Raw genomic sequence first — 19,398 nt, forward strand, 5'->3', positions numbered from 1 at the left:
CCACTGTCTGGAAGGGCTTGCCAGAACACGAGATGGTTCCTGCAGGCAACATTCTGTTCGCCGAACGTCTCTTAGGAGAGGTGCGTTAGCGCGTGTTAACGTGCATGCGCATGCGCATGCACACAAATATGCGCCGGAATGCCAATAGATATATGCATATGTACATTCATGTGCGCTGCGCATCCGTGACAGATAAAGGCACCAAATGGGAAATTTAAACTGGGTCAGTACCCAGGATCAGTGCTGTCTTGTCTACAGCGTTCCCATGATTGTTCTGTTCCCTGTTTATCTGCATCTGCTTCCAGTTTATCTACCCAGCTTGTTCTGACTACTCCTTATCTCCACCTGCACCGACCCTGGCTTGTACCCTGGCCACTCTCCAGTCTCCACATCAGTACCTAATGTGATCACACTGTATATGACCCGTCTTCAAAAAAGCCAATGAATTTCCAGTCGCAACCAGCCAGCAACCAACCAACCAAATTAACCTGTCTAACAGTATGCGTTATTCCTTGGATTTTTTGACATGCGTTTGCTCTTCCAGTGCTCCTTGCTGTTAAGAACAGTTATTATAGGTGGGGGAAGTGACCAATTTTTGTGTATATGACCGGGCTTGTCTGACTCTGTTTATGTTCCAGTCCATACGGAGCTATAGCACCCTCCGAGGTAGGTGCTAGTGACAGAGTATCTATATTGCTTTCTGTCTAGCAGCGAGCAGGATCTGTGAATGAGGTCTGCTCAGAGTGCTCAGTATGTGATTCATTGAGTCTAGAAAGTGTTTCACACTGGTCCAATAGGGAGGCATGTTGGGCAGTGGGAGGAAACCTAACCCAATGGTTACATAGGCTTTGATACAGTCCTGGTGATTGGTAGAGGCAGGCTGTCTCGGTGCATTCTTGGAAACTATAAAAGGCAGGAGCACATGTGCTGCGGGGTCTTAGGCTGGTGAGCAGAGTCCCGGTTGGAGGGAGGGTGGCGGCTGCCTTCACCTCTGTAGCATTGGTACGTGGCATCAGGAGATCATCCTGAGGGCCAGAGGAACGGAGCTGAACCTAGAGGCCCAGGAAAGCTGACTGAGGGGGAAACACTGGAGACCCCAGAAAAAACAGTATCGTGAGTACAGGGGATCGTGTCAATGGGCCTGACCTGAGGGGCGCCACCCTGGAGTAGGATAGTCAGTGGACGGGTGTCAGTGGTCAAGAAAGAGGATACTAGGAGAGTGTCCTGAAAATAATATTAGTTAATTAAGTCATCTGGAAAGAGACTCGATCCACCTTGCCACTTAGGTGGATTTAGGATTAACAGCCTGGCTGTATCTAAAGATAGATGTCCTCCAAACTTTGTGCATAGTTAATCTGCAGTATCCCATTATTCCCTTCTCCCATCCCTAATTTATAAATAAAACACAAAACAACTACATACCCCTGGACTAATTATTGACTGAGCCAAGAAGTAAAATGATAGACTGTGAATGTCAAAGTTGCTAACAGTAACCCAAGGGGACCCAAAAATGTGAAAATCCAGCAGTCCTCAAGGGGCAGGGTTTGTACACATTTTTACCAATAAAATTCCATGAATTTTCCATGACTTCAAGTAAATATTCATGACCTAATGTTTCATGAAATGTCTATGTATACATGTTAAATAAGAAGAAAATCCATGTTACACCCATTTCCCTGGCATTGCTACACACTAACGTTAGCTGAAACTGCGTTACCCCCATAGACTGTAAAAAAGGTTACCCCACGCAGAGAACATCATGTGACAGATAGCGCGAAAGTTAACTATTGTAATTGAACCAATATTATCAACTATATTCGAATATACTGGAGAAAGAAAAAGATTTGATGGGCGCTCCTGCTTGGGGATAAAGCTTCAGTTCAGGCAGTTATGATGGATAAGGTGCAACCGGACTGGTATGGATGGCACAGATGCACAAATGCGGCACTTACATCGAGGGCAGCTCTTTGTTAGGCCCAAGCAACAGTCCCGCGAACAGGCAGAAAAGAGAGAAAGGCGCCATTTGGTGTAGCAGATGTAAATAATTTTATTGACACATATTAAAAACTTACATGGAGGTAAGCGTCTATCTTCATAGCTCGGCGTCCTTCCGGGTGCGCAGTGTTTCCGTCCTTGAGGCTGGCCAGCAGACGGGAGATGACACTAGGGGAGAACCAATCAGGGGACTCCGTCAGATCGAGGCAGTGGGTGAAGTGCATACCTCACTGGAGGGCCGCACGAACGTGATGACGCGGGGGGGGGGGCTAACCGGTTTCAGAGCATGCGTGAACCGCTCCTTCAAGGGACTGTCAAGGAGCGGTACACGCATGCTCCGAAACCGGTTACCCCCCGGCGTCATCACGTTCGTGAGGCCCTCCAGTGAGGTATGCGCTTCCCCGCTGCCTCAATCTGACTGAGTCCCCTGATTGGTTCTCCCCTTGTGTCATCTCCCAGCTGCTGGCTAGCCTCAGGGACGGAAACACCGCGGACCCGGAAGGACGCCGAGCTTTGAAGATAGACGCTGTAATTTCTTAATATGTGTCAATACAATTATTTACATCTGTTACACTGAGTGGCGCCTTTCTCTCAAATTTCCATTACTTTTCCAAAACTTTGTGGGTTAAATTATTTTACAAAACGTATCCGGGCCTGGAAATTGCCATTTTTAAATTCCATAACCTTTCCGGGTTTTTCATGACCGAAGGAACCCTGAAGGGGGCAGTGTTGCAGAGCTATCTAGCTGCAAGCATCTGTCCATCTGCCCTTGGCACCTGCTCTTCTGATGACTATGTCCAAGTACCAGCTTGTTCCAGTCCTTGGGATCCGCTGTCATCTGGCATACCACTCACCTGGAAGCCAAGCAGGCTAGCACAACTACCGGCACTCGTGTGACTCTGCACTCCTGCGCCCCCTGTCTGGTCTATTAGGGGCCCAGAGTCAGAGGTGTAAGAGAGGCCTTCCTCTACAAACCAGGCTCTTCCCACCAGGTACGTGACAACCATGAGCAATTCTGTATTTACAACAGCTATCTGCTTTAAAATCTTTCACGTGACATAGCCTATAGACAGATATTTGACCCCCTAACATGGAAGCCATTTAACATGACGATATACAGAGTTTTGTATTGAGGAAACCCACCCAAATATGGAGCCAGTATAAACACCACATGCAGATTGTACATCGTAGGAAACCAAGCCAACGACCCATCACTAGAATACGAAACTGTTGGCCAGCATTCTGCATACTAATAATACTGCATTGTGTGTTATGGCTAGATGGGGTGATGATTACACTTCATTTCATGCTACAGTCCTAAAACATCTTTTTCCCATGTGTGTCTAGAAACATATTGGAAATCACTGAGGATCTCGGTGACTGGGTCAGGTCTGGACAAGGTCACATCTTGTTTATGTAGATTACAGATTACAAAGTGGCTTTCAATATCTTTATCATACATAAATGATGCTAATGTATGCATTAATGCCTAGAAATTACATACATTTATCTCTTTATTCATCACATCAAAATTCATTAGGGGGTTGATTAAAGGAAAAAAAAAACTTTAATGAAAGAACATTTAAAGTGCGCTACAGTCAAACACAATTTACACCTATGACGTACATTCAGACCCCTTAGGCTATCTACTATTTTTTATTGTTTTTTTTTTTTTTTAAAGGTTCCCTAGGAGGTAATAAAAATAAAAAGACAACTTTGCTGCAATAAGCACCTCCACGCTGGAGCTGTCATTACACAATGAGCTCAATCAATTAGGTTGAATAATCATTCAACCCAGAAGGCTGAAGACATGCAATGAGGTTGATTTACTAAAACTGGAGAGTGCAAAGTCTGGTGCAGCTGTGCATGGTAGCCAATCAGCTTCCACATTTTTTTTTGTCAAAGCCTAATTAAAGCGGTTGTAAACCTAAAAAAAAAAAAAAAAATACCTGCAAGAAAACGGCATAATGAGCTAGTATGCATCGCATACTAGCTCATTATGAATTACTTACCTTAGAACAAAGCCCCGACACGGACCCCCGGACACCGCTGTGGGAGCTGACATGATCCCTCGGCGTCTCTTCCGGGTTTCGGCGGCTCCGGCGCTGTGATTGGCCGGAGCCGCGATGACATCACTCCCGCGCATGCGGGAGTCATTTTCCGGCAAGCTCCCGGCAAGGAATGCTGAAGGTCCGCCGGACCTTCAGAGCGCATGCGCCGCTCGCGTGAGAGGCTGAATGCAGTGCAAATATCGCCTAAACCGTGCCGGTTTAGGAGATATTAAATATACCTACATGTAAGCCTTATTATAGGCTTACCTGTAGTTAAAAGTGGAAAAAAAGCGGTATACTACCACTTTAAACAAGTTGAAGTTAGAAGCTGATTGGCTGCAATGCTCAGCTGCACCAGATTTTGCACTCTCCAGTTTTAGTAAATCAACACCTATAAGTCCATCCCCTGAGGTAATCATCACGTCAGCAGGACTCTGAAAAATTGAGGGCTGACAGTTAAAGCGGAGTTTCACCCAAAAGTGGAACTTCTGCTCATTTGCTTCCTCCCGCCTCCAGTGCCACATTTGGCACCTTTCAGAGGGGAACGGGTACCTGTTTTTGACAGGTACCCTTCCCACTTCCAGGAGACGGTGCCGCGCGCTGTCCCACTGAAGTTTTGCACCCTCCTCCTTCCCCCGCTGCCGAGCCAATCCGAATGTGCAGTGCGCTTCGCGCATGCGCATTAGGGACCCAATTAATATAAAAAGCTGCGCTTAAATTGAAAGGACCAAAAAAGTGAATTATAAGAGAATGTCCTCATAAAGTCCCATAATCAAAAAATAGTGAATAAAAAAGAATCCAGAAGCTTCCAGGAGAAACTCCTCTATAAATGGTAATATATACTGCTTACCAGATACAGCAGTACAAATCGCCTGATAAGAAGATGATGTTTTCCGGATCAAGTGTGGATCCTAAGGGAAGACCTTTAAGGAGCTTTCCAGATCACAGACGATACGATGGATTTAATGGACATCAATCAAGTGCACATGAAATAAAAGTGTACATAGCGTGATACTGTATTTGAGCAAAAAATATACACACTAGGAACCCCCTATGGTGAAATGATTTAGAATAAGGTACCAAGTATAGTAAAAAACCACCACCAGCATCACCAGATGCTTACCAGAAATATATAGGTTGGTGACAGAAAGAACAGATATCAGAGCCGCCTCAGATCCATCCCATGCGATAAGTTCAATCCATATCAGTGACCACCACCAACATATACCACTGCTTACCTAGAGATATAGATATTAGAAGCAAAGATGGAGTAATCCCAACGGATATGGAATTCAATGTATTGCCCCTGGTCCCAATCAATGAAGAAATTGTATCCGCAAAAATTCCCACATAAATCGATAGGTATTCACATGTGGAAAATAGAGAGCCTCATAGCGTAAAACCATTTATTTTTAATGCACATAAAACAAAAGGTTGCACTTACAAACAAATGTGGAAGATAGCGCTGAATCGAAGTCGCCGGCTGGTCAGCTCCAAACACCCGCCCTCACGTCTCGTGTAGGTGACGTCAGCACGCCGCGACCGATATACGTTTCGTCAAAACTGACGTTCTCAAGGTACCATTACCCGGCAATGGCGGAGGCAGTACCCGACAGCCGATGGAAACATCGGCTGTGGTACCGACATCGCTGGACTCAAGGACAGTTAAGTGTCCTAATATTAACCACTTGCCGACTGCCTAACGCCGATCTACGTCGGCAGTCAGCCCCTCACAGGAAAAGTGACGTAGGGCTACGTCACTAGCCTGTAAGGGGCTAGGGAGCGAGCGCGCGCCCCCGGAGGCGCGCTCCCGCTCCCGCGTGGTCACGGACCCCCCCCGCGCGTGTGACCGGCGGGGGAGAGGGAGAATGTCAGGCAGCTTGTGTAAACAAGCCACCTGTCATTCTCCTTGCTGTTAGGATACTGATCACTCGGATCTAGTATGTAGATCCGTTGATCAGTGTCCATACAGCTCAAGCCCCAGCCAATCACAGTAGAAAGCACGCCCCTAGGGATACACACAGCCCCTCCCTCCCAAATAAAGTTAACCCCTTCACTACCAGTGTATTTTTACAGTAACAGTGCATATATATAGCACTGATTACTGTAGAAATGTCACTGGTAACCCCAAAAGTGTCAAAAATGTCAGTCAAGGGTCCGATCTGTCCGCCGCAATGTCGCAGTACCGCAAAAAAAATCGCAGATCGCCGCCATTACACGTTAAAAAAAAAACAACAAAAATGACAGAAATCTTTCCCTTTGTTAGTAAACGCGATAACTTTTGCGCAAACCAATCAAAATACGCTTTTTGCGATTTTTTTTACCAAACATAGGTAGCATAAAACAAATTGGCCGAAAAAGTAAAAAAAATTTGATTTTTAAATATTTTTTTGGGGAATTTCATATAAAAAAATGTGAAAAATATTGCTATTTTTGCAAAATTGACGCTCTTTTTTTGTTTATAGCGCGTGATCAAAAAATCGCACAGGTGATCAAATACCACCAAAAGAAAGCTCCGTTTGTGGGAAAAAAAGGACGCCAAATTCGTTTAGGTACAGCGTCGCACGACCGCGCAATTGTTCGTTAAAGTCACGCAGTGCCGAATCGCAAAATACCCCCTGGTCGGAATGGGGGTAAAATCTTCCGGGGCTTAAGTGGTTAAAAGTCAGCAGCTACTGTATGTGTACAGTATGGGTACAGTATGGGTACAGTATGTGTACAGTATGTGTAGCTGCTGAATTAAATTTTTGGAGAGGGAGAGGGGAGGCTGGAACACCGCTTTAAGGACCATGTGCCTGCCAGGAGAAGAAGTCCAAAAGGTAATAAATACACTCTGGGGGCCTCAGAGGTTGTTCCCCCTGGAATGGGAGGCAGGGAGCACACCCCAAAATTATATTTTATCCAAGCTGTGCTCCATTATTGCCAATAAGAGAAAAAGAAGACAAAACAAATGTAGGGCATGTGGTCATGTGTCCTACATAATAGAAAAAAGAGGGGAAAACCAAGGAGCCAAGAAGCTACAGGTTGTTTAGAGATCATTTACCTGATTGGCTTGGGGTAACTGGTTAGGAGGAGCTTTAGAGATGGTCTGAGGGGAGCCTAGGCAATGTTGCCACACGATGCTAGAACTTCCCCCCCTCCCGATGCTCTTGGGAGCACTGATTTTATGGAAGTCACAGCAACCGGTAAGTGGTTTGGGGTCTATCAAGGAAGTCAAATTGGTGCTGGTGTGAAATGATCGGGGACCCATCTCTACGCCATCCTTTATTTCACTGCGATCAACTAGTATTGGCGTGGGATTTTATGAATCAAGATGTGTCTACTGTTAGCTTTGAGATTGTTTTTGAGGTGGTGTTGATGGGGACCCAATTTATTTAAAGGGTTCCCCAGAGGCATATGATTGTGACCTAGACACCTGATAAAGGACCCCATACCAGGAAGTAAACCGAAGAGGAGAAGACTCGGGGGAGATTGTCACATGACAGTGGCTACAGATATCATAATACTTGGATGGATGCTCAATTGAGGAGTTCCTTTAACATGCCTCTTGAGATGGTTGGAGTGTACTTAACCATCAGATTACTTCATTTAAGATGACCCCTGTGATGCTCTGTGATTAAGGTGCATTTTGACCTTTCTTTATTTAGGAGGGTCATAACTATCTGGTAAGCCTTGCATGCTGTTACCTGGTGGAGGATCTCTCAACTTTCTACAAGTTATCCCCAACTTTTAACTGTTCATGTCAGTGGATGTGGTCATTTTCTTTCACAATCTTTTCACCTAAAATTTCACATGTGGGCTCTTTTTTAAATGTATTTGTTAGTTATCATATGATTATTACGTATGCTTTTGTGGGTTTATTTTTGTATTAACAGAATCGCTTTTTTACTTTATGTTTAGCATTGTAACCAGCGCAGCATATCTTCCTTTATACCTTTGTGGCTATGTTGATATCACATAGTGTGTTTGCAGCTTTTTCCATTTAAAAATATTGCTTCTGGTTCACCTAAGTGCAGTTCATGCCTTTGATACCAAAAAAAGAGATTGTAATTTATAGTCTGCTTTATAGTTGTGTGTGGTGTAAAAGAATGGCTTTACCGTAGTTTTGCCATTTTGTAATAAAAGGCGGATATGGCCATTTAAAGTAGAATTCCAGCTTTCATTTGTCTTTAAATATTTTGATTGGGCCAAGCTGGCCCAAACAAACTATTTCTGTTACATTTCTATGTGGCTGCTGTGTGCGCATTATCATAGTGTAGTAGCATTAGCTACATATAGTATGTGGTGCTGTGTTCCACAGCAGTACAAGCAACTTCCTGTCTGCAGCTAAAATTAAAAAGAACTTGGCTCAATTCATCTCCACTCAGGGGCGTAACTACAGGGGTTGCAATTGCAACCGGGCCCCATGCTCCAGGCTCCCCTGTACACCTGGATAGGAGGGGTGGCGGGGGCAGCATGTAGAGGAATCACTGTCCTCCTTTTTCCTCCTGTAGCTGCAGGAGGAAAATGGAGGAGATTGGTTCCTCTGTATGCTGCCCCCACCACTCCTCCTATCCAGTTCACTTGTGTTCTGCTGTCTCTGGGCCCCTGTGTGCTCCCCTGCCCCCCCCCCCCCCACTGTGCTCCCTTCCCTCTCCTGCCAGCTGCTGCAGGGGATGTGTCACAATAGAGAACCAGGAAGGGGTCAGTAAATATGTAATTTACCAGCTCCTTCCTTTTCTGAATGGACAGAGTCATAGTCAGTGACATTGTAAAAAAATAAAATAAAGTAATAAAAAATAATACAATTAAAATACCAAAAAAAAAAAAAACTACTGACACCAGTGGGTAAACTTCCAGGATCGCAAAAGTCACACTCGCGACCGGGCCCTGGCATTCCACCACCGTGGGGAGACCCCAAGATGGCAGGAAGGGGGCCCACTGCAAAACTTGTGCAAGGGTCCCGCTGCGGGACCATAATAAAGGGCCCCGTAATGATAGTAAAGGGCCCCAGGATCAGTGGGAAGAGCCCCAGGCTTGAAGGGAAGGGCTCCAGCCAGGGGCTCTTTATTGTGGTTGCACCGAGGCCCTGAAGATTCTAGTTATGCCTCTGTCTCTGCCATTTAGGAGAAGTTTTGTATTTTTATCAGTGAGTATAAGGCTTCTTCTGATTGGCTGAGGTGAAAATTGTGATGTCATCCACCTGCCTCTCCACCCTAGCCGATCAGATATTTGCAGATGATACAAAGCTAAGCAGGGAAATAAACTCAGCGCAGGATGTGGAAACATTACAAGAAGACCTAAATAAAATAATCGCAACTACATGGCAAATGAGGTCTGTCTCTTAGGCCTGGTGAAGGAAGTAGTACCCTCACTTGCCCTTAGAACACTTCTCAATATACTCCTATTCTATGGTAAAAAGTAGGGATCGACCGATTATCGGCAAAGCCGATATATTGAGGGCCGATATGTACTTTCCCTGATATATCGGAATCGGCCACCAAGGTGGCCGATACTACCTATATTTCGGAAAGTGCTTGTATCAGAACGATGCCTGCAGCTAGAGGCATCACCCCAGTACTGGCATCCATAGCCGATGGTCGGCTGTCTTGTAATGACAATTGATGCGGCTGAGAAGCCGATCGGCTGTCATTACAAGGAGCGGGAGGGGACATCCCCCCTCCCGCCGCCTTCCGCTGCTCGTCCTGGTCTCCAGTCCAACCGGAGACCCGAGCAACCAGTCTGCACAGCCACCGAAGACCCGATCAAAGCCACATTGGGCTCTGATCGGGTCTCCATGCAAAAACCCGGAAGTGATGTCATGACATCAATTCCAGGTACTGGCGCCAGATTAAAAAAAATGACAGCATTCAAAACAGCCAAACTTGGCGTTTTGAATGCTTTTAAATGTAGAGGAGGGGTTTGGGGTCTTTTAGACCCCCAGATCCCTCCACAAGGATACCTGTCAAGTAAAAAAAAAATTTAAATGTACGAAAATATCGACCCATATTGGCCGATACCGATACACGATGACCAAAATATCGGTATCGGCAATGAAAAAACGATATCGGTCGATCACTAGTAGAAAGGCTATACTTCTTCACTGGAAAAATCAACTTGCTCCCATACTCTCCTATTGGAAGGGTCTGGTGAACTCCATGATGCCCTTTTATAGAGCAACATACTTATCCAGGGGATGTGGTAATACATTTGATAAGATATGGGAATCCTGGGTTAACTCACTATCCACAGTGGGATGAGAGCCACATATTTACGTAATAACCCTAGGGACACATCATGTGGGAACTGGGAGTAGTGGTATAATTTGTTTGACTCCGTGAGGAAGAGCATACTGTCCTACTGCAGAAGGCAAGATGACTGGTTGTCTTTTAGATCTTAACTTTCTTCTAATGACATATGGTGCAATCGTATATCCTGAATTTCTTCTGTATCCCTTCAGAAAGAAAATAAGTTGGCTGATGCAGAGTGGGGGGGATGAGGGGGGGGGGCGTTTAAGGGGGGAGTTTTAGTTTTAGTAGTAGAGAGTTGTCCTATGTCTAGTTTAACCACTTAAAGAGGAAGTAAACCCTCCTCGGCAAGTTGTACCTATAGGTAAGCCTATGATAAGGCTTACCTATAGGTAGTGTAAATATCTCCTAAACATGTACCGTTTAGGAGATATTTACCTTCGATGCATCCAGTGACGTCACTGGAGCATGCGCTCTGAAGGAACAGCCACTCGTGCCGTTCCTTCAGAACTCCGTGTCGTGACCGTCGGCTCCCGCGCGCGTGCACGGGAGTGACGTCACCGCGGCTCCGGCCAATCAGATGGCCGGATGCCGCGATCCCGGAAGACGGGCGACTAGACATGTCGCCCGTCATACAGGTAAGCGGACGGCACGGCGGGGGCTCGTTCTAAGGTAAGTATTTCATAATGAGCTAGTATGCGATGCATATTAGCTCATTATGTGTTTGTCTATCAGGGTAAAAAGTAAAAAATAAAAAAGGGTTTACAACCTCTTTAAGCCCCGGAAGATTTTACCCCCTTCCTGACCAGGGGGAATTTTGCGATTCGGCACTGCGTGACTTTAACGGACAATTGCGCGGTTGTGCGACGCTGTACCCAAACAAATTTGACGTCCTTTTTTTCCCACAAACAGAGCTTTCTTTTGGTGGTATTTGATCACCTGTGCGATTTTTTGATCATGCGCTATAAACAAAAAAAGAGCGACAATTTTGCAAAAATAACAATATTTTTCACATTTTTTTATATGAAATTCCCCCCAAAAAATGTAAAATTCAAATTTTTTTAAAATTTTTGGCCAATTTGTTTTCTGCTACCTATGTTTGGTAAAGAAAAATCACAATAAGCGTATTTTGATTGGTTTGAGCAAAAGTTATTGTGTTTACTAACTAAGGGAAAGATTTTTGTCATTTTTTTTTTTTAACGCGTTATGGCGGCGATCTGCGATTTTTTTTGCGGGACTGCGACATTGCAGCGGACAGATCGGACCCTTGACTGACATTTTTGACACTTTTGGGGGTACCAGTGACATTACTACAGTAATCAGTGCTATACATATGCACTGTTACTGTAAAAATGACACTGGGAGGGAAGGGGTTAACTTTATTGGAGAGGGAGGGGTTAAGTGTGTCCCTAGGGGTGTGTTTCTAACTGTCATTGGATGTGGCTAGTGGTGTAACAGCACAGATCAACGGTCCTACATAGCAGGACCGAGTGATCAGTGCTTTTACACAGGGGAGAATGACAGGCGGCTTTGTTTACATTAGCCGCCTGCCTTTCTCCCTCTCTACCCGACGATCGCGAGTGACCGGCGGACATCGAGTCCGCCGGTCACACGCGCCGGCTTCGTCTGGTACGAGCGGGGGCGGGAGCGCGCCTCTGGCGCTGCGTGCTCGCTCCCTATTCGCTCCCAGGCTAGTGACGTACCGGTACGTCACTTTGCCTGGGAGGGGCTGACTGCCGCCGTATATAGTCGGGCGGCGGTTAGCAAGTGGTTAAGTAACTATGTCCCAACAACAGGAACATTGCTCTTAAGGCGGTGTTGCCTTCTACCCTGTCTGCGACCCCTCTTATAATTTTTGTATAATGTATTGTATTTTTTTTAAACTGCAATAAAAAGAATTTTCAAAAAAAAAAATGTTGAAAAATGTAAGGTAGTGCATTTGGGTGCCAAAAATACGAACGCAAGTTATTCGCTAGGGGGAGAACCTCCGGTGGAATCTAGGATGGAGAAAGATCTGAGGGTCCTAGTAGATGACAGGCTCCAGAATGCCATGCAATGTCAAGCTGCTGCAAGCAAAGCCAACAGAATATTGGCATGCATTAAAAAGGGGATTCACTCCAGAGATAAAACAATAATTCTCCCACTCTACAGGAGTATGCCGTCCAGTTCTGGGCATCGGTCCTCAGGAAGGATGTGCTGGAACTAGAAAGAGTTCAGAGAAGGGCAACAAAGCTAATAAAGTGACTGGAGGGCTTCAGTTATGGCAAAAGACTACAAGTATTTAACTTATTCTCTCTGGAGAGGAGACGCTTGAGAGGAGATATGATAGCGATATACAAATAGCGTACTGGTGACCGTAGCACAGGGAAAAAACTTTTCAGTGAAAGTTTACAACCGGAGGATTTTGCTGTCTTCCGTCCAGGCCACTTTTTGCGATTCGGCGCTGTGCGACTTCAACTGACAATTGCGCGGTCGTGCGACGCCGTACCCAAACGAAATTTACGTCCTTTTTTTCCCACAAACAGAGCTTTCTTTTGGTGGTATTTGATCACCTGTGCGATTTTTACTTTTTGCGCTATAAACAAAAAAAGAGCGTTTATTTTGAAAAAATAACAATATTTTTCACATTTTTTTATATGAAATTCCCCCCAAAAAAGATGTAAAAACCAATTTTTTTAAAAGTTTTTGGCCAATTTGTTTTATGCTACATATGTTTGGTAAAAAAAATCGCAATAAGCGTATTTTGATTGGTTTGCGCAAAAGTTATTGCGTTTACTAACAAAGGGAAAGATTTCTGTCATTTTTGGTGTTTTTTTTTTAACGCGTAATGGCGGCGATCTGCGATTTTTTTTGCGGGACTGCGACATTGCGGCGGACAGACCGGACCCCTGACTGACATTTTTGACACTTTTGGGGGTACCAGTGATATTACTGCAGTAATCAGTGCTATATATATGCACTGTTACTGTAAAAATGACACTGGCAGGGAAGGGGTTAATTTTATTGGAGAGGGAGGGGTTAATGTATGCCTGGTGCTTACTGACGTGTAGGGGGGGAGGTGACTATGTGATTCATGGACAGATCGGATGTCCAGCTATGCTGAACAGTCCGATCTGTCACTCCCTGTCACTATGGAGATCCGCCCGCTGTGTTTACACACAGCGGGCGGATCTCCAGACTCGATCCCCGACGATCGGGTAAGAGCAGCGGCGATCGCCGCTGCTCCTCCCCTGGCCCGACTCCCGCTGTGAATGAAAACAGCGGGAGCGAGCCTCCGGCGGCGCGCAAGCGCCGCCCAGAAGGGGGAGTGTCCAGTCACGTTAATACTACGTGGCTGGACGATAACGAACCACTCTGCCGCAGTAGTATTACTGTGAGCGGTTGCAGAGTGGTTAAAAAGACATGCAGCCATTCACTGAAATTGGAAGAGAAGCCCATTAGCTGTAATCAGCGTAGAGGATTCTTTCCTGTCAGAGCGTTAAGGATGTGGAATTCTCTTCCAAAAGCAGTGGTATCAGCAGGGAGCTTTGATAATAAAAAAAACAATTAGATGGGCATCTTAATGATCACAACATACAGAGATATATGATTTACTGTTGAAATAAACAAATACATGCCCACACAGGTTGACCTGGATGGACTGGTGTCTTTTTTAGCCTTACCGACTATGTAGCTATGTAACTGGCTTCCAGTAACTTAGTGCAGCTCCTCATGAGATAGAAGAGATCTCTGTAGCAATAAGCTATAAACACCAGAGGGCACGCTCTAAGTGCAGTAAAACTAATGTTTATTAATAGATTTTTTTCTCTCTTATTCAACATTGGTTTTAGATCGCACTCTCTGGTGCTTCTTTCTTGTCAGAAAGCTTGGCCCCGCCCCCATACAGTTAGAATCACTCCCCTAGGCTCACATTTAACCCCTTGATCACCCACAGTGTTAACCCCTTCCCTGCCAGTGTCATTATTACAGTAACAGTGGATATTGTTAGCACTGATTACTGTAGTAATGTCACTGTCCCCCCCCCCGAAAAATGTAAAAAATGTCATATAGGGGTCCGATCTGTCCGCCGCAATTTCGGAGTCCCACTAAAAATCACAGATCACCGCCATTACTAGTAAAAAAAAAAAAAAAAAAAAAAACAATAAAAATTACATAAATCTTTCTAGTTAGTAGACGCGATAACTTTTGCGCAAACCAATCAAAATACGCTTATTGCGATTTTTTTTTATCAAAAATATGTAGCAGAAAACAAATTGGCCTAAAATGTTAAAAAATTTTGATTTTTAATTTTTTGAGAATTTCATATAGCAGAATGTGAAAAATATTGTTTTTTTTTTTTTTTTTTTTTTCAAAATTGTCACTCTTTTTTTGATTATAGCACAAAAAATAAAAATTGCACAGGTGATCAAATACCACCAAAAGAAAGCTCTACTTGTTGGGAAAAAAAGGACATTGATTTTATTTGGGTACAACGTTGCATGACCGCGCAATTGTCCATTAAATTAACGCAGTGCCGAATCACAAAATAGGGCCTGGTCAGGAAGGGGGCAAATCCTTCCGGTCTTAAAGTGGTTAAGAGGTTCTTTGGCACCACACAACATCCTTTACAATGTTCCTACTTGCCAGGAACTTGTCCCTGCACTAAATACTGTCCCTGACCAGCATGTTCCTCTCCCTAACCAGCTACTCGCTAGAAATTGTGCCCAAATGATGTGCAATTCCTGATTTTAAGGCTCCCTTATTAAGATGACCGTCTAAAATCTTGCAGGAACTTGGCATCAAATCAGATATCTTCCTATCTTCCTTCCCTAGGGAAAGCTAACGGAGTCTCCAAGGGGACATTTCCCTTAACAGACTCCCTGTCCTGTTGTTGCACCAGCCACTGGAAAGACAAATACCTGCACCTGCCCAAATGCAGGGCATGCATCCCTTATTTTCACTTATCGGGAAATTCCATAGGTGTTGATATGGATGTAGAAGTAGAAAACTCCTTTAAAAATATTAGCACCGGGCAGTTTGCAAAGACGACAATTGATCTATACACTCGATAAGTTCTAAAAGTTGAGGCAGAAGTTTGCTGCTTCTGTAAAGGCCAATGTTCTCTGCTGTCCCAAATCTGCCTAATTATGTGAAAATTAAATTTCACATAATGCCCTTGCTTCCAGCGTGAGCTCCATCCATTAACAAGTCAGTGTATTAAGCCATGAGATGGCATTATGAATATCGACCTATTATGCAACAGAGAATTGGACATTAGCTGTTTTTAAACAATGAAAGATGAGATGTTGTCCAGGCTGCAGAAAGCTCTCACTCTCCTTCAGCCACAAAGAAGCGAGGTAAATAGGGCTCTCTGTTACTGCTTAATCAATAGATATCTACACACTAATGTGGATTAGTACGATGAATAGGCATCATCTCAACCGAACGTTCCATAAATCATCAAGTGTAAAATTCACTGACATCTGCCTCGGAGAAAGGGAAAAAGTTTTAATAAAAAGAGACATCCACTATTAAACCTCTAGCTAAAGTCATTGGTAGGTTTGAAGTTGAAAAAGTACCGCGCTGCTTCTAAGGCAATTTAGGAGAAAGGGTTTGAGGTCGCCCGTGCAAAAATAAAGCTGTTTAGGGTGAAAAAGTTGATGCATTATGGCGTTTTGGTAAATTTTGCCCAACTGATTTGAATATTTGTATAAAATTGACTTAAATTAACTTTATTTTGAGTGCGGTTTGGTGTCTAACCGTATGTCAATACAGCTATGGTGTGTCTTCAATAAAAATGAACTTGCTGTTAGGGATTTTTCATTTGGATTGCATGTGAAAACAAAACCGAGTAAAGTCTGTACTGCTATCATTAAAGTAATCCTCTTTAGACCTTTAAAAACTTTCAGGCAAGTCCCTGAAATAGAAGAGGTATTATACTCACCTCTCTAGTATCCCCTTTCTCCTACCTACCCCTCATTCTCTGTATTAGAAAAGATATTATACTCACCCCTCTGGTAGCCCCTATCTTTTACTACACTTCCATTCCCAGTATTAGAAGAGATATTATACTCACCTCTCCGTTAGCCCCAGTCTTCAACCTCACTTCTATTCCCAGTATTAGAGGAGATATTATACTCACCTCTCCGTTAGCCCCTGTCTTTTACCTCACTTCTTTTCCCAGTATTAGAGGAAAAATTATACTCACCTCTCCGGTAGCCCCTGTCTTCTACCTCATTTCTATTCCCAGTATTAGAGGAGATAATATACTCACCTCTCCAGTAACCCCAGTCTTCAACCTCACTTCCATTCCCAGTATTAGAGGAGATATTATACTCACCTCTCCGGTAGCCCCTGTCTTCTACCTCACTTCTATTCCCAGTATTAGAGGAGATATTATACTCACCCCTCTGGTAGCCCCTATCTTTTACTACACTTCCATTAACAGTATTAGAGGAGATATTATACTCACCTCTCCGGTAGCCCCTGTCTTCTACCTCACTTCTATTCCCAGTATTAGAGGAGATATTATACTCATCTCTCCAGTAACCCCAGTCTTCAACCTCACTTCTATTCCCAGTATTATAGGAGATATTATACTCACCTCTCCGGTAGCCCCTGTCTTGTACCTCTCCTCTTACTTATAATAGAAAAGATATTATACTCCCCTTTCTGGTAGCCTACGTTTTCTACCTTTCTCCCATTGCCTCCAATAGAAGAGGTATTATACTCACCTCTCTAGTATCCCCTTTCTCCTACCTACCCCTCATTCTCTGTATTAGAAAATATATCATGCTCACCTATCTGGTAGCCCCTGTCTTTTACCTCACTTCCATTCCCAGTATTACAGGAGATATTAAACTCACCTCTCCGGTAGCCCCAGTCTTCAACCTCACTTCTATTCCCAGTATTAGAGGAGATATTATACTCACCTCTCCAGTAGCCACAGTCTTCTACCTCACTTCTATTCCCAGTATTAGAGGAGATAATATACTCACCTCTCCAGTAACCCCAGTCTTCAACCTCACTTCTATTCCCAGTATTATAGGAGATATTATACTCACCTCTCCGGTAGCCCCTGTCTTCTACCTCACTTCTATTCCCAGTATTAGAGGAGATATTATACTCACCTCTCCGGTAGCCCCTGTCTTGTACCTCTCCTCTATTACTTATAATAGAAAAGATATTATACTCACCTTTCTGGTAGCCTACGTTTTCTACCTTTCTCCCATTGCCTCCAATAGAAAAGGTATTATACTCACCTCTCTAGTATCCCCTTTCTCCTACCTACCCCTCATTCTCTGTATTAGAAAATATATCATGCTCACCTCTCTGGTAGCCCCTGTCTTTTACCTAACTTCCATTCCCAGTATTAGAGGAGATATTATGGTCACCTCTCCGGTAGCCCCTGTCTTCTACCTCACTTCTATTCCCAGTATTAGAGGAGATAATATACTCACCTCTCCAGTAACCCCAGTCTTCAACCTCACTTCTATTCCCAGTATTATAGGAGATATTATACTCACCTCTCCGGTAGCCCCTGTCTTCTACCTCACTTCTATTCCCAGTATTAGAAGAGATATTATACTCACCTCTCCGGTAGCCCCTGTCTTGTACCTCTCCTCTATTACTTATAATAGAAAAGATATTATACTCACCTTTCTGGTAGCCCAAGTTTTCTACCTTTCTCCCATTGCCTCCAATAGAAGAGGTATTATACTCACCTCTCTAGTATCCCCTTTCTCCTACCTACCCCTCATTCTCTGTATTAGAAAATATATCATGCTCACCTCTCTGGTAGCCCCTGTCTTTTACCTCACTTCCATTCCCAGTATTAGAGGAGATATTAAACTCACCTCTCCGGTAGCCCCTATCCTCTACCTCACTTCTATTCCCAGTATTAGAGGAGATATTATACTTACCTCTCTGGTAGCCCCAGTCTTCTACCTCACTTCTATTCCCAGTATTAGAGGAGATATTAAACTCACCTACTCCGGTTGCCCCTGTCTTTTACCTCTCCTCTATTACTTATAATAGAAAAGATATTATACTCAACTTTCTGGTAGCCCAAGTTTTCTACCTTTTTCCCATTGCCTCCAATAGAAGAGGTATAATACTCACCTCTCTAGTATCCCCTTTCTTCTACCTACCCCTCATTCCTTGTATTAGAAAATATAATATACTCACTTCTCCAGTAACCCCTGTCTTCTACCTCACTTCCATTCCCAGTATTAGAGGAGATATTATACTTATCTCTCTGGTAGCCCCTGTCTTTTATTTCTCCTGTATTCCCTATCATAGAAAAGATAGTATACTCAACTTTCCGGTAGCTCACATTTTCTACCTTTTTCCCATTGCCTCCAATAGAAGAGGTATTATTATACTCACCTCTCTGGTAGCCCATGCGTTTTACCTCCCCTTCATTCCCTCTAATTGAAACAGTGTTGATTTCGTCAACTAAAACATTTTCGTCAACATTTTCGTCAGCTACCTTTTTGCGGTGCCGAAAACTAAACGAAAGGTACACCACATTTTCGTCCACTGACAAAAACTATAATGAGAATCAATTACATTTTCGTTAACGAACGAAAACCAAACTAAATTGTGAGGCAGGGATGTTTATCCTCATGAACTTCCAGTTTCCATGGACCTCGGTCTGCTTCTGCTCCCAGCAAGCGACTTGTCTGTATCGTGCTTTGCTTAGCAGCAGTTAGCAGACAGTGCAGCCAGCATTACAGGCCTCCGAGTCTTCAGACGACCATCCAGAGCAGCACTGTGCATTACAGGTCATTATGACTATAGGCCTCCCCTCAGACCACCATCTATCCAGAGCACTGTGTGCATTACAGGCTTCCTCTATCCATCAGCATCCAGAGCACTGTGCATTACAGGCCATCCCTCAGACCTGAGACCACCATCCAGCACTGTGCAGCATAGCAGGCCTCTCAGAGTCAGACCATCATCCCAGAGCACTGTGCAGTACAGGCCTCCCCTCAGACCACCATGCAGAGCACTGTGTAATATTATGGGCCTCTCTCAAACCACCATCCAGAGCAATTTGCAGCACTACAGGCCTCTCAGGCCACCATCCAGAGCACTAAGTAGCATTACATGCCTCTCAGACCACCGTCCAGAGCACTCTGCAG

The 19,398-nt window shown here is 44.2% G+C and overlaps 1 long non-coding RNA gene across 1 annotated transcript in view; it reads right to left on the bottom strand.

Annotated features, from left to right (window-relative positions):
* LOC309569495 overlaps positions 1–13,188 on the bottom strand; it is a 240,669-nt gene extending 227,481 nt beyond the window's left edge. The window contains exon 1 of the long non-coding RNA XR_014226073.1: positions 13,133–13,188. This is a non-coding gene — a long non-coding RNA (uncharacterized lncRNA). The remainder of the gene's footprint in view (positions 1–13,132) is intronic.
* Positions 13,189–19,398: the final 6,210 nt, after the last annotated feature.

The sequence above is a fragment of the Pelophylax lessonae genome, assembly GCF_965119305.1.
Source record: "Pelophylax lessonae genome assembly, chromosome: 13".
NCBI classification, from domain to species: Eukaryota; Metazoa; Chordata; class Amphibia; order Anura; family Ranidae; genus Pelophylax; species Pelophylax lessonae.